The 24105-nt window shown below is 37.1% G+C and overlaps 1 long non-coding RNA gene across 1 annotated transcript in view; it reads right to left on the minus strand.

Annotated features, from left to right (window-relative positions):
• Positions 1-6683, minus strand: part of LOC147760838 (uncharacterized) — a 34127-nt gene extending 27444 nt beyond the window's left edge. The window contains exon 1 of the long non-coding RNA XR_015335507.1: positions 6601-6683. This is a non-coding gene — a long non-coding RNA (uncharacterized LOC147760838). The remainder of the gene's footprint in view (positions 1-6600) is intronic.
• Positions 6684-24105: the final 17422 nt, after the last annotated feature.

Below are 24105 nucleotides of genomic sequence, written 5' to 3' on the forward strand. Positions count from 1 at the left end.
CCTTCGCTCGTCAAATACAACGTGGCCGCGCCCAGAACTGCTGCATACAGTATATATACAGAGTAAATGATTTGCATAATAATACAAAGCTGACTAGTGATACGATTGTAAACGCAAATTGTTGTCATAAGCGACAACATAATGATTTCCGCTTGTGGATCCATAGGATCCATAGAACAGAATCTTCATTTACTTGATAGCAATAAAGTGATTATCGACCAACCGTGTTTCTCTTTGTTAAAGCCCCATAACATAAAGTACACACTGGAAATCCGTTTTAAAATTTGTTTAAAAGAATTTTTTGCCGTTGGGCTGGAAATCCGTAAAAAAAATGCCTTGCCTATGGACCTACTAGTACATATTAGTGCATTTTTAAATGTGTAAAAAAGCTATGGAATAAAAATTCGCTGTTGCATTTATTAATATCCGTCATGCAAATCTCGACCCAGTTAGCCACCTTTTTCGTTCTCTTTTCAGTGTGCCAGTGGTAATGAAGACTGCCCTCCTCAGTTTAACTACGACGTCATTCACGGAGACTGTATACCTTTGCTTCAGCAATTTTCTGGGGTACACACGGACATTGATATTATCTTTACATTCACTGACTATGAGAACATCCCAATCCATGTACACACCAATCACAGATTTATTAGTTCTGCAATTGAACACAGTTTCAGTGAGTTAGGTATAGCTGATGTAAACCACAGGAAACGTAACTGTTGCCAGGCAATATTCTCCTCTCAACCATTCTCACAAATAGAAGTGTTAGCAAGTTTCTCATTAAGACTAGGAGGTAAACAGGCAACATATAAATCTATTCAATTTGCAGAGGGATCATTACGAGAAAATTTAACCAGCACTTTGCCAAAGGTTAACTTTTCCCTTGATTTATTTAACGGAAAATACAAAATAGATATGACCATGCGTGTTTCAAATGATAAATCTGTGTTCAAAAGTGCGACTTGGTCGGACTTAGGTGAGGCATTCAGACTAGCAAATGGTGCAGACTCTTCTTTATGCTCTGCTGTTGTTGTTTCAATGGCAGATCTTACAAGCGTTCAATCTGATGTATTTAATTTTTATATTGAAAATGCCGCAGAAAAAGTCACCATAAAACGGAAACAAGTTGTTATTTTTGAGGGCAATATATTTATTTGCAGGCAGGGTATTGAAAAGTTCCTCGAATCTATATCCCAAACAAGAAATAAAACCATAATTAAATCAAGGACTGGAAATCTAATTCCCGTGACTATTTTTGAAATTTGGGCTTTGCCTTCCATGTCATTGGCTATATTTCTGGTCCACCTTATCCTATGTGTTATTCAGTCTGGTTGTAAGAAAATTGCAGATGGAATGATCATACACCTCACAGTCATATTTCTCTTGGTTCAGTTATTCTCCTCCCTTCCAGCAATGATCTCCGTGAGAACTGATGGCACTGTGTGCATAGCTTTGATAGCTACTGCCCATTTCTTTTGGCTGGTAAGTTTTCTTTGGCTAGCAAGTATGTCTTTAACGGCATTACACGGCGTCACAGGCAGTCTGTCTTGGAGCAAAAGCCCAAAGAGACATCTATTGGCATGTTTTGGAACTACATATATAATTCCATTGTTGATGATGTCGGCTGGGATTGTGTCAGACATGTGGGATGTTGTCCCGGTGAAAATGCTCTACTGCCAAGGAACATGTTTCTTTGGTAATATCCAATCCTACCTTCTTCTCGTAGTGGCACCGGCCTCACTGGCTACATTATTCAATGCGGTGATTTGCATTGTTCTGGTTGTATATAAAATATCCGGAAAGTTAACTGCATATGCTATTTATCCAAACTTACTGAGCATAAATTCCTGCTATAAGATGGTGTTCATGAGCTCTGGTGTAACCTTGACTGGTTGTGTGGGCTTGATCTTTGTAAGCCTGTCTGTAGCATCAGTTGGAGACTTTTGCTACTTGGACTCTGTATTTAGGTGTCTCCAAGGCATTATCATGCTGGCAGTTACTCTGGCCTTAAGAAACAACACTGTTCCCCCATACTAGATAAATGTATCTGAATTGGAAAGTTTCAACGTAGCGCTAACTGAAAAATAGCTACGTATAGCTAAACTAGAGTATCAATACTAACATGGCACAACCAAAGACGCACTCAAAGAGCATAAACAAACGAATTTTTCGGTCCCATATGTCCGTGCTCTATAAATGTTTTATTTATTTATTTATTTAATTATTTATTTATTTATTTATTTATTTTTACGTCGTGAAAGAATTGATATTTTAGTATAAAAATTGTTAGTTGAAACATTGGGCTCGTGGAGGCGCTCTGTGGTTGCGGCGTTTAATAATGGGAATTTAAAAAAAAACGATAAACCAGAAGGAATAGATACAGCTAATACAGTTTTGGGTCACTCTCGTTATGGAGACTTGTGACAGTAAAATTTTGAAATTAAGAACTTGGAAACAGATTTACACATCGTGTTTTTGTGAAATGTTTTGGATAAGATATTGGAAAAAGGGAATATTATTGAAATGCCCAGGAGAATTCACTATTTTGCTATATTAAGTCACAACGCATATGGCATGCGTTTTTTATGTTACATAACAGTGAATGTGTAAGTTATATATTCCTATTTGTGATTATTTTTTTTTATATATATATTTGAAATTATCAAGGTAAACAAAAGACCTATAGTTGATATGAACAACGTCCATATACCTACAGTATATATTCAAATTCAATTACTACCTAGATGATCAGTAAACTTAGCCCGATAATCACAACTTGCTTTATGTTCTTGTCAAGTTTATCCAAAATTCAACTTACTGTTGCTTAATTGGAGATGTGAACCCTGATAACTGTGCAAACGCCCATGAATAGTGTTACAAACGTAACTGATGTGTCACTTTTTATTTTACATTCGTGATATCTACAGGTAGCGGTATATGTTAATTCAATATCTTGAAAGCAATTGTAAACAGGCCATGTGAACACCTTTTGTACGTTAAAAGATTTAGAGGCAGATTTTCCCTCTCAACTGTAATGGTAATATTTCTCGAGTACAGTATTTCATAATTTAATGTAAAGAAACAGATAATTGTCAGTCTTATATATATCTGCACGTCCACGATACTTGGTAACAGCAATGGGTGATCATCTTAGAAAGTCTGTCAAAATATTCATGTGCGTTGGATTGCAGTGTGGGTGCTTTTTCTTAGTACAACAAACAATTTTATATTTCCAAACATTGCTGTGTATTTTTGACCTTTAAATTCTTAGCCGAATATGACACTAAAACATCGCTTAAATATGAGACACATACATACCAGTCTCTTTTGAAGCTTTGCATTATGGAAAAGAAATCTCTTGTTTTGGCCATGTCAGGGATCATTTACGGCACAAACGCTAGAGAAAAACAAAAATTACTCATCGGCGCAAATTTTGATGGGCAAGGAAAACGGGTTGTTGTGCGTTACTATCGTTTCCCCTTTCAACTTCAGTACACGTACAAAGTGTAATCGGGATTTAAATACATGAAATACACTCTGATTTTCATAAAACAACAATGTGTAAGAAAATCCTGTCATCTGAGCGGGTAATCACAGATGTTACGACTCAATCCGGTTTCGTTTCCTCCAGACTCGCACGACAACGAGACCACAGCTGGCGTGTAGTTTCGTTTCCCCATTCAGATATGGCCCAGGGACTTAGAGTAAAGAGTGGAGATTTCCACTGATGACGCAATGACCCGGTCACATGAATATTAAATGAGACTAATTAAATTGGTTATACCCGTCCACACCTTTTGGCGTGTAGTTCACGAAAAACGACTTCATGACATTGCTGTTTAACCGCCGTTTCAGGATCGCAGCGTGCTTTCCCAACTCTGTGAAGTTAAGTGTACTCTTCTCTGATAATTTTTATATGTGTTTAATGTGATATTTTCCAAACTTATGAATATAAAGCAAAATACATGCATATTCTAAGCGTCCAAACCGTGCTCACAAGATCGGCGCCATGTTGCCCATGTCTCATTGTTGTTACTCAGTATCGTGGACGTGCATATATATACATACAGACTTGACATTTAATATGGAATATTTTTTCCAAATCATTTTTCATCAGTTTTTTTCCTATTTTACTGACTGATAAATGAAAATAAGGATTAAAATCGTGTTCTAATAACTTTTAATTTTATCTTTGATGTCATTGTGACATCAGTTCATTAATGGAATTCACCAGAGAAGCAAACAAAAACACATTGCCTTTTCTACTTCATACGGCAACCATTAAATGAGATATTTTAGATCTCCATATTTTCCAAATTATTGTCTGTAACAGAGTTACACGCTCCACAAAGGACCCTCATGTCAGTGTCTAGTCACAGTAACCGTCGCTGTTACGCCTGACCTCTTCTGGCTGCTACCAGCGCTCTCAAGCGGCAAGGCATTCCTTGGGATATGTTTTTAGAGTTCAATCTGGAATAACATTCCAGGCATCGGTCGAAATCTGTCCAATTTGGCCCAGTTTTGTTGTAGGACATGTAGGCCATTCATTTGGCGAGTAATGGCCTACCCACATATTGTCTACGTGGTTCAAATATGGCGGTTTTGATGACCAAGGTAGCTGTTCATTCCCTTGGTTCTCTAAGTAATCTGTTATTAAAAGTGCTCTTTGTGAACCGGCAATCCCACCCTACAACCTAAAATTGTTCTTAATGTGCCCCCTATCAAATGATAGTCAAGTGGTTCCCAGATTATTCCTCTATTTAATCTGGTTCAGGTTTTCGTCGATGACTGCCATTGGTGTTTTGGCACCAATGTGGTATCCACTTCAAATACTGACGCTGTTAATGACCTAAGTCACTTTAGAGGCGGCACACTCTTCGTCGTTGGCCTCTTCTGGATGTCTGTAAACTCTGTTTTGACTAGTTGAGCGGTACAGGTGAAATCTGACCTCAAGAAAGAAAGCCACGAGGTTTCAGTGTTCAACCCAGAAACGGTCATGGTCCCTAATTCATTAGAGAAACATACAACGATGTTTTGCTGTTTACAGTGGGTTCCTCGGAGGTCGTCTGATATTCTAACCTGCAAAAACCAGTTTGGTGTTCGCTAAGGGCCTTGAAAAATGTGTTTTGGTGGCAATTTACCCCTCATTCTGAACGGACTGGGTGGTTTTTGTTTAGTTGCAACCACATATCCTGAAAGACAGTGGGTCCTGTACTCTGGTGGTAAGATTTTAATACATTGGGTGTGGCCTCTATGTAGGTACATCAGTCTGGGCATTACTCTATAAAACTGTGCGGACCGTTTCGTTTGGCGCAATTAACTGTCTGGCAATGTCTGTCTTTTTCGCGCCATTTTGCCACAGATTAACAAACTTGCAAAGCACTGCATAGCTCATTTTACACACTGCAAAACCGACCACTTGCATGCAAAATTTCAAATTATTCTATGCAGTAGTTGCCGACATATAGATACTTTTTTGACAGAACCGTGCTTTGACAAAGCCAAGCTTTGACCTGCCCAAAGGAGCACTACCCAATTAAATTACTTCATAATACATAATGCAGCAGCGTAACAAACCTGGTATTCAGTTAATTGGAAGCGACACACCTGACTACACACTTCTCCATTCACATATCTTATATGAGATATTAGTTTTTAGAAAAAAGAACGCATTTCTACCTAGGCACACCTTCGAAACTGAAATAATCCATATTAAATGTCAAGTCTGTATATCCCTCTCTCCAGGGATGCCCTTTATTGTCGTTAAACTGGATGTATTATTTTTGCGTGTGTTTGTGTGTGTGTGTGTGTGTGTGTGTGTGTGTCATGCAATTAGAGGAAACGTGACTCATCATGATACGGAAGTATAGCAAATGAGAAACATCAACCTGATAAGTGTCAATTTCATCCAACCCTGATTACATATGAACACGTATTCCATCTCCTATTTGCGAAGCGCAAAATTGTGCTTATTAAAGCCTATGGCAATGAATTGGTTCCCTGTTTAAAATAAACGCAATGTGGATGCATCCGGCTTAAAATGAAGAGCCGTTTGAAGTTATTTTATGTGAGTTAAAAAGGGTATCTACATTTTGCTACCTTGATATTGATTGCACATTTGAATTTCGTTAACAAAATCTTCAAACCGAAGATTGTAATTGAAATGAAGACAAATACAAGATGAAATATCCACAATATTTCAAATATATGATAGCTAGTGCTACCTATGATATTCCCTTATATTGTTTGAATGATTGCTTCTCAATCTCGACAAACCTATTTTATTCAGCGCCAACCCATGGGGCTAAAACGAACCCGGAACCTCCCGCTTACTATACAGATCGACTGCTCTACCGCCTGACCTATCCGGCCTTTTCATCTAAATCTTGGCACTAAAATACACATACTTCACATTCCATAACAAGATTGTCTAAACAGTCCTTCTTCGAATCTCACTCGTGCTTGACCTTGAAATATGAGTAAACCGTCGTTTTCCAGCCGCACTTTAACACATAATAACTGCAAATTGAACGTCCCAGTGGCCTAACGGAAGCAACCGGATGATATATGATGCACACATTTACCCCGTATAACACCTACCTCATCTCTAAAAATGATTTCCACGTCAAAAACGTCCAATTTGCGTGTTTCATCGGCGAGGTAATGGTTGCCGTTCAACGGCCTCTTCCGTTTTAACGGGCACAAAAGCCATATAACGGGGCAACCTACTCGCACAACCATACACTGCCTTCCTACGCCGAATCTGGTCAAACGAGCAATAGCCTTGCAAAATTCTTTTGCAAGGAATAAAGCACCAGGCCCTAACCTCCCCACAGCACACTACTGCGAAGTAAACAAGGTGATTGAGAGGCGTGCTCAGCATTCAACTTTTTTTTGTATGTTAAAAATGGTATAAGTATTGGTTGTAGGGCAGTACAAAAAGGAATCTGGTTGGTGGGATTTCAAACAACTTGTAAAAAAAAAAAAAAAAAAAAAGAGTTGACCTGAAATGGCGCATACTGAAGGGTTGAGACATAAAAGGACAACTGCAAGTTAGTTTCAGGGCCGTCGAAGCTTATGGGTGCTCTCCTTCAGATAAAAAAACAAGTATCAAATACGCGGTAGCTATTTGTAGAGAAAGAGATACATTTTGGGGAATTGTTCCATAATCGAGTTGATATGTCAAAACGACATTCTTTTACCATCCAAAATTGACAATATATCCGTTTTCTCTGCTCTTTAAATAACGGATATACATTTATAGTCTAATCGTTTTGGGAGTTGGTCCTACGAGAACGTGATAGTGTCTGATGCAGATTGGGTTATAGAGGCCATAAAAGACGTCAACATAACCGGACCGGGTTACAAAGGCTCAGTGGCTGCCGGTTCTGGCATCTACCAAGGGGAGTTTCTATTTGATATAAGTGTGAAGGAAAATCAGTTTACTTTTAGTGTGATATGATAATGAGATACTTGAATTCATTCAGATAACTCACTAAGACGCCTTAACACAAATGCCTGTTTTACCATTTTAGATTTTTTACCTAAAAATACACATTAGCTAATATAACTTCTCTTGCATGTTTAATCCCTTTTTCGCAAATTAAGAAGTGCAACATGATAATGCGCTTAAAACAGCTATATATGAAAAAATCATTAAAAATATCTATGTTTTATTGTTCCCCTCGAAAATAACAGAGAATTAAATCTCATGATATTATCATATTTTACTCATTTTCCTAACGTTAAAAAAGTTATGTCATATAAAATCATGCAATTTATTTCCATGCACTTAATAGCCGAATTAATTCTTAGTCTTTTTCTTCAGACATCTCGAGAAAACCCTTATGGCGGCATGGTACTCATAAAATTTGAATCCAAGGAACCTCAATATACACTCTTGCCCAAAATGGTTGGTACCCGGAAATTTTGGGATGCTCATCGCCCTGTTTCTTTCATTATTATTGATATTACCAAATTAATACTGTTTATATTGTTAAATATGTGAAGCTGGAGGATTGGTAAAGTCAAGGAGAAACAACCAATGCAAATGTGAAAAAAGCGTTAATTTATTTAGGGGTTTTTTTTCTCTTGCCCCCCAAAAGAATACTTTTTTTTTACATAACAGTTCCAAGTGAAAAATTAAACAAATTTATACTGTGATTGACAATTAATGTGAAATTAGGGGGAATTGTCAAGAAACATCTTCAGAGTTTCATTATTAATCTCAATAGCGGGTATGCCCAACCCCGAGCTTGGATAATGGCCGCCAGACGGCGTGGCATACTGTGAACTAGAGTTACAGCTCTTTGGAGAGGAATTCTGGTCCATTCATCTTGAAGGGCATCTCGCAGTTCATCTAGATTTGCAGGGGAGGGTTTCTCCTCTGAATAGCACGACCAAGTTCGTCCCACATGTGCTCATTTGGGTTTGCATCTGGGCTTCTTGCTGGCTGTGGCATCAGCTAAATGTTGTTTTGTCGGATATAGTCTGCAATTAAGCGGGCTGTGTGGGGAGTTGCATTGTCATGTTGCAATTTTAAATACAGCAATCTTAAATTGTCTCTGTATATCCCTCTTGTGAACGGCTTCAGGTTCTGCTGGAGAATGTCTCTGTATCTGGCAGCGTTAAGGTTTTCGTCCAGAGGAAGCAATGGGCAAATGCCGTTGCTGCAAATGGCACCCCAAACATGTTCAGAACCACCTCCTCCAGCTATTGTTTCCTGGATATTTTCATTTAACATGCTCTCCCCAGGGAGCGTACGCACTCTCATAGCTGGAAGAGGTGGTTCTGTACATGTTTGGGGTGCCAATAAAAGCTAATATGTAGCAGTAGAGAAAGGTTAATTGAAGACCAATGTGCGCCAGGGGAAAAGACTGACAATCTAATAACTTGTCGCCTTTACATTATAGTACTGTTAATTGTGACGTCGCTTAAAGAGGAGGGGGGGAGTCCTGCTATAGTTCGCAATCTATTGTTAAACACGATTGTTATCATTCTCAAGCAAGCTACATGTAAAACCACGCCTGTGTGTCCCGCTGCTGTGGAGAAACGAACGAGATTTTGCTATATTTAAATACTGTTTTAGATCACTGTAGTAAGAAGGCATACGTGCGACACCGGACAATAATAGTCAAGTAAAAAATTGACATCACATCTTTTTGATGCACACAAATATAACGCGATAAGAGCTAAGCAATAAACCTCGACAAACTAACGTCCATTTTTAAACAACAACGAGAAAAAAGGGCGCCCTGTCATAGTTATGAGAAAAATTGCTAAATCCCCCGTTTCTAAGAGAGCACAATGGGTAATGATATGATAATATTCAACAATAAATGAGAAGGTTTATATAAACTACAGAATAGGAGAAAATATCTAGCAGTGGCGCAAGGACAATTTAACTCCAGCGTGCAACAGGGGGAAGAACGAAAGTGTGATCACACTATATAAAGAACGGTCAATTAACAGTGTATGACATCGGCTAAAAAGGAGGAGGTCCTACTATAGCTTGCAATCTATTGTTAAGCGCGATTTAGGCCTATATCATTTTTTATCCATTCTCTTGTTATGAATAGTCTCAATCTATGACATAATTTATTTAAGAAATATGTATGAAAAAAGGTAAATATCTAGGTGTCTTCCAGCAACTTTAGAGATTTAGGGTAGGCCTACATTTGTTATTTTCATACAGCAATGCTAGCATCATTGCCGAAAGGAGAAAGCGCATCAAATCCTTTGAGGACCATTTTGGGATAGATACGTCACCGGTGAAGGATACCGATCTCCTCGACGGGAGAGTTCCCCTTCTTGGGGGAAAACTGTTGTTTCATTCATATCACTTCAGCCCGGGAGCAAACGTGAGGTTGATATTAGGTAAACTGCATCTATTTGATCAATCAAGTAAGATATAAATGAATCAAAATTTTTAGAGTAAAATACAATTAGGAATGAACAAGATCAATCGCTCATCTGCATAAACCAAAGACTATCTCAATAATAATTTGCTGGATGATCACGTGCTACATATTTTTGTTCATGCTGCTTCTTTAGAATTAAACTCCTACGGAAGCTGGTCTTATAAGAACGTTTCAGTATCGCCGGCTGGATCATTGAAGTAATAGAACCAGTCAACTTAACTGGACCAGATTACTCTGGCAGAGATGAACCATGCAAGAATAGCATCTACCATGGGGAATATCTGTTTTATGTGAGTGTAGTAATAATAATGTTTCTTGAACACGAAATCGTACAATTGGAACTTTTAATGGCGTCTTACTGTGTACTTTGAAATTCATAAGTAGATTCTGCGTCGAAAAACATGCATAAGTTATGATCACAATATGATATGTACTTGTATATGAAAAAACCCAACGTTACATACGTTATAAGATATAAGACATAAATGATAGATACAGGTAAGGGAGTCATTCGAAATCATCTCATTTTGACATATTTCCAGACATCCCGAGAAAACCCTCGAGGCGGCAGAATTATAATCACAACCGAATCCAAGGAACCACAATATATCACCGGAAATGGTCGTTTCGTGGTTTGGAATGCTAAGTTATCCCACCCTCTATATGGCAAGGGGAGCACTTTCCTTTTGTCTGAGATAAATCATGATACATCCCAATTAATTACTAGAGAAACACACATTTTTCCGCGAGATGTACAGGGTATATTTGACTCAACAAAAAAGCAATGCAAGGCACGAAGAATCAACATGTACTGGTACATACATACGCATGTGTATAAACAAAGACTGTAATCACTACAGAATTTATTACTGAAAAAGCGTTTGAATGAATTAACAGCAGGAAAATAACGAAAATAAATCGAACCAAAGATATGCAAAAATCTGCACATCGAACAAAATAAGAAGTCATTTTTTCCATCAGTAAAGTCAATTTCATAACAAACGTTTCATTTACAAATGATGCAATTACACTATTCAAAAAGTTTGTAAAGTTGTAAATGCATATGGTGACTTACAGTAACCAAAAACAGAAACTACATACACATAAAACTTTCACGTACCGACCCCTTTTTATTAGCCATATTGGCAATAATTCAGTTGTTCGGTGTAATTTTTCTATGGCTCTGAGGATCGCTTGTCCTGTCAACTCACCGCCCATGCCACATCGTTTTCTAAGTTTCTCTTGAGCTCAAGAATAAAATAAAATAAATCCATCACTAGTGGCTTCATCAGCATTATATATATTGCATTATTATTTTGAAAAAGCAGAAAAAGATTAAGAGATTAACCAAAACATCTGGTATTTGTAAATGTGTTTCATTTGTATACCATTTTTTTTTTACATTTTTATCGAATGAAACTTTATATTGGATATAACACATATTGGACCTAGCTTATTTTAAAATTATCACGTTTGTTTAAGGATATTGTAACCCTTTGTTATCATCCAGATACCGGATATGAGTTTTTTCTTGCACGTAATTATTCAATAATGCATCTACCTTCGGATGATTTAAAACAATGAAAAACCCCACGAAAATATCAAAGCTTTAATCGTCAATTTAACATATTTCTATTTTGAGGTGATATAGCAATCGGTATGGGGCATACCTGCAGCAGAGATGCATCAGTAATTATATTTATTAAATCGGTGTTGAAAAGGCGATGGCGGGTGCTCAGGTAGGCCTAAAAGAGAGATTTGAGAAACCGATTTTTCAGTTTTCACCCAAAAACGCAATTATGACGCCACCCGTAAGATGACATATCTGTATATGTTGATAAATTTAGTCACTGATCAATGATGATATATATATATTACCCGAAAGAAGGCATTAAGGCAGTAAATAAGGAGTTTTGGGCGAAAGGTGACAGTATCCTGTAAAATGAACTAAATAACCCCAAAACGGGTGAGTTCAGAAAACTTCCAATTTAAACATGATGTTTCGATAAAACTCTACGTGCTTCGTAGTTTATGATGAAAAAGTGATGAAGTTTGGTACTTTTTGGCAGAAACTGGCAGTTACAGACCAATTTCATCTTAAGTGATAGCTCAGATATTAACTTCTTAATACAAAGAAGAAGAACCAATTTAATTTTCCTATCTTTCATCACTACTTATGCAGCCAGATGCCAATGAAAATCAAGCAGACGAAACTAATTTGGCCATAAATATGATCACCCCGTGAAAGGCATCATCATAAAGTTCATTTTCCTGTCTCTCATCACTCCTCATGCAACCAGATGCCAATTATATGAAAATCAAGCAAACGAGACTAATTTGCCCACCATAATGTTAACTGCTTTTCACCTGCACGTGTTACGAATAAACAAACTTCTTTAGTCCTTTTCACATCTATTTTATTTGCTTGTCATTGAAATTGTCACGTAGAAACTGAAATGAACAAAATACATCAAATTAAGAAATTATCCTTAAATTATGTTACAATTATAACTTATAAAGTTCTTATTAACTGTTTAAATTACTAAATGATTCATAAAGTCTTACCTCATTGCGGGAATTAGTGACTTTTAATGTTCAGAACATAACTATGATAAGCGCGTGCTCTAGTCAAAAAAGTAAAATGCTATCTCCGCCGATGTTGCATAACAGCTAAGACGGGCCAAACCTTAACAGCATGACTTCAACGACTTGCACTCGGCGTCAGAGAAACCCATTAATTGCGAAATGTTATGAAAGTTAATTTTCTAGAACTTAATAACTTCCTGTGGCGCAATGGTCATTTTATGATTAAGCATAACGAAACATCCAAACTTGACAAGAAGAATTTACAAAGTGTGGAAAAGGTCATAAATGTAGCCTATGTCAAATATTCTGAAATTAAAACAAATAAACAAAAATTATTAATAAAATAAACTGATAAAAAATAAATTAAATAAGTTAAACATTGAATATTTCTCATTCTACTTATGAAAGGTGACTTCTAATAAATGGACCCTTCGAAAGAGGCTTCAGTCTTCATTGCTACAAGATAATAACCAAGGCTATAGTGACGTTTAAAGAAGCATTATAAGTTCAAGTAAACTAATTACAGTTATCATCTGTTGTCTGTTTCAAAGCCATAAGTTAGCTACCGATAATTATTTAAAGCACTCCGCTGCTTCCAATCATCACAGATTTGCTACTTGTTAGAATCAGCAAAATTTACTACCTGTTCGAATCAGCAAAATTTACTTTTTGTTATTGACAAGGCATACTTTCGTTGGTTGCAATTTTGCAATTCCCAATGGGGAAATTAAAAGTGTTTGTTACATCTTTCCTCCTTGTAATGGTTTTCCTTTGTCATTCAAAAGCTATCAAACAGATGCCAAGAGGAAAATCGACAGCAAATTTGGAAGTGGCAGAAAAAGTAAACCCACCTTTAATGAAAGACAAGAGAGGGTATCTTGGGAGAGGATCGAAATCGGACGCTAAACATGAGGGGACCAAAACAAGAGCAGTGGCCAAAAGACATATCAAACGGCGCCCCATCCAAAGTTTAGATTTTTCTGAGCCCTGGATACCTGGTAGGTTTCGGCGTCATTTATTGGCCGATGGCATGGCTGATTTTCCAGATGCCACTCCGAATCAATCCGAAAATAATGAAGTTATACTTGCATCGAGCACAGAAGCTTCCATTAGAGCCAATACGAATCTAGCTGAGATTGCCAAGATCATCCAAATTCCAAAACCAAACGTTCAATATTGTCTTACTGGAAATTCTCTCGCTGATAGGTTCTTCCAAATACAATGTTCCTGTGACAAATACTGTCACATGTTTAATGATTGTTGTTGGCTAATGGAGCGTGACTGTGCTTCAAACCACACGGAGCAAACTATTAACCGAAATATTACCCTACCTCAAATGAAATGCCTGAAGGCTCCACTGGCACATTCAAAAAACAACCTAATCTATTTTTGGTTTGTCTCGACATGCCCCAAAAGTTGGCAAGATGAAGACATTCGAATGAAGTGTGAAAGTAACAGTCCCGATATGACAGACCTCGCTTTACATTATACCCCTGTGTACGACGAAGTATCTGGACTCTCTTTCAAGAACATTTTCTGTACACAATGTCACAGTATCTCAGACATTGATCCCTGGAATGCCACCTTTGGCTGTTATCAGCAAGGCCCACTGAAATTCCAAAACGTGTCATCTGCAGATGAAGCTATTCGGGAGGTTTTGAAGACCGACTCCGATTGCTTCATCAACTACTTTTCTACAAGAAATTTGGCCATGCGTCTGTGTGCGGCTGACGAAAGTGTAGCAATGCTAGTAGAGTGCCCGATGGTAAAATACTTTGAATTTATTTATTGGAAAGGTGTCAATACGGGTATACCATATGACGTGCTGGAGAATCTGTGCTTTGAAGGACCAACTAATATTGTAAACTTACAAAGCAGACTCTTTAGGAATTTATTCTGTTTTCTTTGTTGGGATGGTCCTTACTTTCTCGGAACATACAGCTGTCAGAATAACAGTGAGTACAAAAATCTATATATTGTTCTTGATGTATTTATCAATTTTTCTATAAGCTTTCCATAGGCTTACCTCTATATAACAATCAGTTTACCCTTAGTGTTCCATTCTTAGGTAACAATAAGAGATTTAACTTTTTTCTTTTTTTAAACATGTTCAAATATTCTCGTACGCGCTTTGCTTACTTATATGTTCTTTTTTATATAATGAAGATAAAATTGTTCTCTCTCTCTCTCTCTCTCTCTCTCTCTCTCTCTCTCACGCACACAAATACACACAAACAAACACACACAGATACACATGCAAAAACACACACACACACACCTTACATTTTTGCATCTTGTGCTGGAATTGGTTTTAAATGTCAGTTAAATGTTTGGCACATTTCCGATCATACATTGCCAGGGGATCCTGGATACGTGTACAATCCCACGGGATTCTCTTCAACTCTATCTGTTGGCCCAGCATTGGCTAAAGAAAACAATAGATACCATTGCAGAGTTTCACAACACCCGCAGTTCAGCTCCGACCCGGTATGTATACTATATAGCAGTCACGAATTTGGCAATGAAATAACCACATACATTTTTTTATTTTATTTTATATGAAAATAATGCGTTTCATAAAACTATGATTGTGATTGTGAATAATAAAGACAATGTTACGCATTGCAAACTCTAGTTATAAAAATACTATATATCACCACATATACTCGGTAGGCAATATTTGAATAGAACGTGTGGGGATTTAAAACGCTTAGTGTTTCGTACAACAGTGTGCCTCTAATACACACCAAGAGAAGTCTCTTTTAGGGGCTTTTGCCCCATGAAGAAATGGACGCTGTACATAATAGCATACTTAAGACGATTATATTTGACGATTCTTTACCACCAAGATGTCAGTGAGAACAATACTGCAGTTGAAAACTCTTATCCAGAGTTCAGAAAATAATACTTGTTATTCATAATTCTACCAGCAGAGCAGAACTTCATCACTCTGTTTTGTTGCTTTGACTTCTTTTGCCAAATGACAATGACTTCCGCTTGTGTTCTTCGGGTATTGTCAGAAGATATAACAAAAAAAGGATCCGTAGAATAGAATCTTCATTTACTCGATAGCAATAAAGTGACCATCGATCAACCGTGTTTCTCTTTGTTAAAGCCCCATAACATAAAGTAGCACTGGAAATCCGTTATAATATTTGTTTAAAAGGATTTTTTGCCGTTGGGCTGGAAATCCGTGATAAAAAGATTTGCCTTGCCTTTAGACCTACTAGTACATATTTGTGCATTTTTAAATCTGTAAAAAAAACTATGGAATAAACATTCGCTGTTGCATTTATTAATATCCGTCATGCAAATCTCGACCCAATTAGCCACCTTTTTCATTCTCTTTTCAGTGTGCCAGTGGTAATGAAGACTGTCATTCTCAGTTTAACTACGACGTCATTTACGGAGACTGTAAACCTTTGCTACAGCAATTTTCTGGGGTGCACACGGTCATTGATATTATCTTTACATTCACGGATTATGAGAACATCCCAATCAATGTATACACCAATCACAGATTTATTACTTCTGCAATTAAACACAGTTTCAGTAACTTAGGAATAGCTGATGTAAACCACAGGAATGATGTCTGTTGCCAGGCAGCGTTCTCCTCACAACCTTTCTCACAAATAGAAGTGTTAGGAAGTTTCTCAATAAGACTAGGAGGTAAACAGCCAACATATAAATCTATTCAATTTGCAGAAGGGTCAATACGAGAAAATTTAACCAGCACTTTGCCAAATGTTAACATTTCCCTTGATTTATTTAGTGGAAAATACAAAATAGATATGACCATGCGTGTTGCAAATGATAAATCTGTGTTCGAAACTGCGCCTTGGACGAAATTAGGTGAGGCATTCAGACTAGCAAATGGTGCAGACTCTTCTTTATGCTCTGCTGTTGTTGTTTCAATGGCAGACCTTACAAGCGTTCAATCTGATGTATTTAATTTTTATATTGAATATGCCGCAGAAAAAGTCACCATAAACCGGAATCAGATTGTTATTTTTGAGAGCAACATATTTATCTGCAGGCAGGGTATTGAAAAGTTCCTAGAATCTATATCCCAAACAAGAAATAAAAACATAATTAAATCAAGGACTGGAAATATAATTTCCGTGACTATTTTTGAAATTTGGGCTTTACCTTCCATTTCACTGGCTATATTTCTGGTCCACCTTATCTTATGTGTTATTCAGTCTGGTTGTAAGAATATTGCAGATGGAATGATCATACACCTCACAGTCATATTTCTCTTGGTTCAGTTATTCTCCTCCCTTCCAGCAATGATCTCCGTGAAAACTGATGGCACTGTGTGCATGGCTTTGATAGCTACTGCCCATTTCTTTTGGCTGGTAAGTTTTCTTTGGCTAGCTAGTATGTCCTTAACGGCATTACACGGCGTCACAGGCAGTCTGTCTTGGAGCAAAAGCCCAAAGAGACATCTATTGACATGTTTTGGAACTACATATATAGTTTCATTGTTGATGATGTCGGCTGGGATTGTGTCAGACATGTGGGATGTTGTCCCGGTGAAAATGCTCTACTGCCAAGGAAAATGTTTCTTTGGTAATATCCAATCCTACCTTCTTCTCGTAGTGACACCTGCCTCACTGGCTGCATTATTCAATGCGGTGATTTGCATTGTTCTGGTTGTATATAAAATATCCGGAAAGTTAACTGCATATGCTGTTTATCCAAATTTACTGAGCATAAATTCCTGCTATAAGATGGTGTTCTTGAGCTTTGGTGTAACCTTGACTGGTTGTGTGGGCTTAATCTTTGTAAGCCTGTCCGTAGCATCAGTTGGAGACTTTTGCTACTTGGACTCTGTATCTAGGTGTCTCCAAGGCATTATCATGCTGGCAGTTACTCTGGCCTTAAGAAACAACACTGTTCTCCCATAATAGATAAATGTATCTGAATTGGAAAGTTTCAACGTAGCGCTAACTGAAAAATAGCTAAGTATAGCTAAACTAGAGTATCAATACTAACATGGCACAACCAAAGACGCACTCAAAGAGCATAAACAAACGAATTTTTTTGGTCCCATATGTCTGTGCTCTATGAATGTTTTATTTATTTATTTATTTAATTATTTATTTATTTAATTTTACGTCGTGAAAGAATTGATATTTTAGTATAAAAATTGTTAGTTGAAACATTAGGCTCTTGGAGGCGCTCTGTGGTTGCGGCGTTTACTAATGGGAATTAAAAAAAAAAAAAAACGATAAACCAAAAGGAAAAAGGAATAGATACAGTTGATACAATTTTGGGTCACTCTCGTAATGGAGACTTGTGACAATAAAATTTTGAAATTAAGAACTTGGAAACAGATTTACACATCGTGTTTTTGTGAAATGTTTTGGATAAGATATTGGAAAAAGGGAATATTATTGAAATGCCCGGGAGAATTCACTATATTGCTATATGAATTCACAACGCACATGGCATGCGTTTTTTATGTTACATAACAGTGAATGTGTAAGTTTTATTCCTATTTGTGATTATTTGAGTGCTAGCTGTTAGGTACATTTAACATATTATAGTCAGATATTCACTTTTGTCGCACCGTGTTGCACCGTGACCTCTGTGTGTGTGTGTGTGTGTGTGTGTGTGTGTGTGTGTGTGTGTGTATATATATATATATATATATATATTTGAAATTATCAAGGTAAACAAAAGACCTATAGTTTATATGAACAATGTCTTTATACCTGTATATTCAAATTCAATTACTACCTAGATGATCAGTAAACTTAGCCCGATAATCACAACTTGCTTTATGTTCTTGTCAAGTTTATACAAAATTCAACTTACTGTTACTTAATTGGAGATGTGATCCCTGATAAGTGTGCAAACGCCCAAGAATAGTGTTACAAACGTAACTGATGTGTCACTTTTTATTTTAAATTCATGATATCTACAGGTAGCGGTATATGTTAATTCAATATCTTGAAAGCAATTGTAAACAGGCCATGTGAACACCTTTTGTACGTTAAAAGATTTAGAGGCAGATTTTTCCTCCCAATTGTAATGGTAATATGTTCGAGTACAGTGTTTCATAATTTAATGTTAAGAAACAGATTTATGTAGCCAAATGTTAACAAGCACAACGAAGCTCTGTTTTTGCTCCAAAGTAAATAAGAAAAGTCCATATGATTGATAATTGTCATTTATTAATGACGAAGCTAATAAAATACGTAGTTACAAAACTGGGGAGATAATATAACATCTCCCCAACTATATAAGTGCCATAATATAAAATTAATAAAGTGTAATAAGTGTAACCAAATTAATGAAGAAAATTATAAGTAATAACAACAGCTTAAGGAGCAAAAAGTTGGCACAAATAAAAATAAAAAAGGCCAAATTATAAGAAATAACAACAGCTGTAAGAGCCAAAGGCTGGCATAAATGAAAATCAAAGGCTTCAACAAATGCAAAAAAAAAAAAATATATATATATATATATATATAAAGACAACACAAGGCAGGTGACAGGGGATGGCGGAGGGTGTAAAATTAAAATAAAGAAACGCAAGAAATTATAATACTGTGAAGCTGCTGAAATTGCGTGTACATATCATCGCAGCTAAAAGGCTGAATGACTTCTCGCTAATGCAGCTCGCAAGAAGTAGTTTCCTAAAACTCATATAAAATTAACTGTGTGCCTAGATACACAGCAGCTAAGACAATTTGACCCTGGACATCTGTTATCACCTTGCCTTGGTCAACTACTTAAGATCAAAATGTGCAGACACAAGACCTAAACCCAGACTACTTCCTATAAACAAAGCGTAGATGGATTACCAACAAAGCTATTACCACCACTAAAAACAAACCATTTCCTACATAAATACAATTAATTATCTTAATTGTAGTTTTATGTAGCCAAATGTTAACAAGCACAACGAAGCTCTGTTTTTGCTCCAAAGTAAATAAGAAAAGTCCATATGATTGATAATTGTCATTTATTAATGACGAAGCTAATAAAATACGTAGTTACAAAACTGGGGAGATAATATAACATCTCCCCAACTATATAAGTGCCATAATATAAAATTAATAAAGTGTAATAAGTGTAACCAAATTAATGAAGAAAATTATAAGTAATAACAACAGCTTAAGGAGCAAAAAGTTGGCACAAATAAAAATAAAAAAGGCCATAAGATGTGAGAGAAGCTCACATCCCCGCCAACCGAGGAGTGCTTGTTAAAGATTGGAATGATAAACCACATTCGATCTGACATCTGAACTATGTGCTACTAAATAAAAATTTAGTGTGTAACTGCAAATCCACATCCTAGAAAGAAAATGTACAGTTGAATTGGGGGGAAGGAATAGAAACTGGCAACCATGAATAAAAATAGGGGAGCCCAATAGGGTCGGTCGTCGTATGCTGGAAACTGAGCGCGCATTGGAGACACCCGACATCCTCGGCCGCCTACTCCTCCCGGGAGTGGTCTTGGGAGGCATAGTAACTAAAGACAAAGGAAACTAATAAGGTCACACTAAGGCAACTGAATGTACATATGACATAATCAGAAAGAAAATTCTTCGGGCCAGGTAAATAAAGTAAACGGCATCTACCCACAAATAGCCTGAGTAGATATGCCATAAGCCATAGTTTTATTAAAAGTGTAACAAAAAAAAAATTATATATATATATTATATTTCCTAGTCCGCCGCCAGAGCCTATCCAAGCAGGCAACAGCCTCAGCTCAGCCTTGCATTTGAAAACAGGGATATCCGGTAAAAATTGACTAGACAAACACACAAACAGCTGGGTGACTCCCCAAAAACCAGGAGTATAACAACTCCCCAAAATAAAAACCTAGTATACCAGATACCACACAGGGCTCTCACTACTAGGCAAACAATTAAAAAACCTGGGAAATACACCCAGGACCTAGTATACCAGATACCACACAGGGCTCTCACTACTAGGCAAACAATTAAACACCTGGGAAATACTCCCAGAGCCTAGTATACCAGATACCACACAGGGCTCTCACTACTAGGCAAACAATTAAACACCTGGGAAAAACTCCCAGAACCTAGTATACCAGATACCACACAGGGCTCTCACTACTAGGCAAACAATTAAACACCTGGGAAATACACCCAGAACAAGTAAACAACGGGGAAGTACACCCAAAACAAAGAGCATAACAACTCCAAAAATGCATGTAGCCTAGTCGACCAGAAACCCATAAAAACACGGCACCTGGTAATGCGGACACGGAAACAATATGAAGACAGAAACGTACAGATTACGGCATGTCAACGACAGCCGAAAATGTAAAAACAGCGGAATTCCTGGCCCGGTAAAAATATCAATATGAATAAAATAGCTACACACAAAGAGGAAAACAAAATTTTGAAGAATAACACGATAAAGTGACATCTAAACAAATTAATTAACAACTGCAGCACATGACAGACTATAAATCTGATTATTAGAACACGTGAATAAGGGGGAAATGAAGATAATATAAAATTACTGGCCTGTGTATGATCCAAGAACTTGAAGTTGAAGTCTCCCAAATAAAAGGAAACAGCCGTCGCCGAAACTTGATAACAAAACTGGTGGCTTGGAAAAACAGAATAATATCCGAAGAAAATACAGTCACCAAGTATCAAGAAACTGGCCGTCCCCAAATCTTGAAATCACAAAAGTTGATGGCTGGTAACCAATGTAAAATTAAAATAAAGAAACGCAAGAAATTATAATACTGTGAAGCTGCTGAAATTGCGTGTACATATCATCGCAGCTAAAAGGCTGAATGACTTCTCGCTAATGCAGCTCGCAAGAAGTAGTTTCCTAAAACTCATATAAAATTAACTGTGTGCCTAGATACACAGCAGCTAAGACAATTTGACCCTGGACATCTGTTATCACCTTGCCTTGGTCAACTACTTAAGATCAAAATGTGCAGACACAAGACCTAAACCCAGACTACTTCCTATAAACAAAGCGTAGATGGATTACCAACAAAGCTATTACCACCACTAAAAACAAACCATTTCCTACATAAATACAATTAATTATCTTAATTGTAGTTTATTGTCAGTCTTATATATATGCTGTATTACTATGATATACAGACTTGACATTTAATATGGAATATTTTTTCCAAATTATTTTTCATCGGTTTTTTTCATATTTTCATGACTGATAAATGAAAATAAGGATTAAAATCGTGTTTTTATAACTTTTATCTATCTCTTTGATGTCATTGTGACATCAGTTCATTAATTGAATTCGCCAGTGAAGCAAACAAAAATGCATTGCCTATTTTAAGTCGTACGACAACCATTGAAAGCGATATTTTGGATCTCCATATTTTCGAAATTATCGTCTTTAAAAGAGTTTTGCGCCCCCCAAAGGACCCTCATGTTAGTGTCTTGTCACAGCAACGGTTACCGTTACACCTGACCTCATCTGGCTGCTACCAGAGCTTTCAAGTGGCAAGGCATTCCTTAGGATAGGTTTTTAGAGTTTAATATGGAAAAAAATTCCAGGCAACGGTCAAAACCTGTCCAATTTGGTTCAGTTTTGTTTTAGGACATGTAGGCCGTTAATTCGGAGAGTAATAACCTACCCATGTATTGTCTATGTGGTTCAAATATGGCGATTTTGATGACCAATGTATCTGCTCATTCCCTTGGTTCTGTAAGAAATCTGCCATTAAAAGTGCGCTGTGTGAACCGGCACTCTCATCGTGCAACCTAAAATTGTTCCTAAGTTCCCCCCTATCAAATGATAGTCAAATGGTTCCCAGCTTATCCCTTTATTTGATCTGGTTCAGGTTTTCGTCGATGACTATCATTGGTGTTTTGGCACCAATGTGATATTCACCCCAAATACTAACGCTGTCAATGACCCTAGTCACTTTAGAAGCGGCACACGCCTTGTCGTAGGCCTCTGCAGGATGTCTGTAAACTCTGTTTTAACCAGTTAAGCGGTACAGGCGAAATCTGACCTCAATAAAGAAAGCCACGCGGTTTCAGTGTTCTACCCAGAAACGGTCATGGTCCTCAATTCATTAGAGAAACAGACGACGCTGTTCTGCTGTTTACAGTGGCTTCCTCAGAGGTCGTTTGGTTTTCTAACCTGCTAAAACCAGTTTGATATTCGCTAAGAGCCTTGAAAAACGCGTTTTGGTCACAATTTGCCCCTCATTCTGAACGGACTGGGTGGGTTTTGTTTAGTTGCAGCAGCATATCCTGAAGGACGGTGAGTCCTGTGCCCTGGTGGTAAGATGTCGATACATTGGGCGTGGTCTCTGTGTAGGTACATCAGTCTGGGCATAACTTCATAAAACTGTGCAGACTATTCCGTTTGACACAATAATCTGTCTGGCAATGTCTGTTTTTTTCGCGCCATTCTGGCACAGTTTAACATTTCTGTAAAACATTGTTTAATTCATTTTACGCACTGCAAAACTGACCGCTTACATGCAAAATTTCAAATTCTTCTATGCAGTAGTTGCCGACATATGGATACTTTTTTGACAGAACCATGCTTTGCCAAAGCCAAGCTTTGACCAGCCTAAAGGAGCACTACCCAATTAAATCACCGCATATTACACAATGCAGCAGTGCAACAGACTTGGTAGTCAGTTAATTGGTAGCGACACACCTGACTTCACACTTCTCCAGTCAGATATCTTATATGAGATCTGAGTTTTATGAAAAAAAGAACGCATTTTTACCTAGGCATACCTTTCAAACTGAAATATTCCATATTAAATGTCAAGTCTGTATTTCTTGTTCAATTTCTTTATTTATCTTTATTTATATTTACCTTTATTTATTGCTTTTGTTATCAGCGGTGTTGTTATTAAAGTGAATCTGGTATTTCGCCTTATGACAAAATAATGAAACTTAATTTCAACAAAGTCTTGGCTTACAACTTCAGCTGACGGTGCCATAATCGAGAATGGCAAGGCCAGATAAAAATGCTCTGATACAAATAAGACTATAAGTGTGCACAATGGTAGACTAGAAAAAGGAAAATAACTGAAGTTATTCTGATCGGTTTTATCGCCTTGGTCTTAAAAGAATTTATCTTTTGTCAAACGTAAATGAATGAATGCATGTAAACTGCATGCATAATCCAAGAACATATGTATTTTTATTCCCACCTTCGTGACTCGCCTCTGTCATTTTTGTTTGTCAGCAAGATGGTGTCAAAACCCTGATGAACCTTATCACGGATCATCACCAGATCAATTCTAGAATACCCCACTTCTGAATCCGGTACATTTAAACTGATTTTGGTCCTCTCTGCATGTAGATATAGCTCGCTTTCTTCAACAACATAAACAAAATAAAGAAGATCCAAAAATAAGGGGGTGCACTCCAAAACCGTACATCAATTAGAGAAGGTAAAAATGCGTTCTTTTTTCAAATAACTCAAATCTCATATAAGAAATGATATTGAAGGGACCGATACAGTGCTGTACATGTAGTGGTTGCCTTTCTTCACTAATAGTGTGTTAGTGTGGCGTCATTAGTAACGCTCTCATAATTCACTATGTTCCGTCTGGGTGTTCTCAAGGTGAAAATGCCAAGCAGTAGATATGAAA

This window comes from Lingula anatina, chromosome 7, assembly GCF_051362555.1.
Source record: "Lingula anatina isolate TDL-2025a chromosome 7, LinAna3.0, whole genome shotgun sequence".
Classification (NCBI taxonomy): Eukaryota; Metazoa; Brachiopoda; class Lingulata; order Lingulida; family Lingulidae; genus Lingula; species Lingula anatina.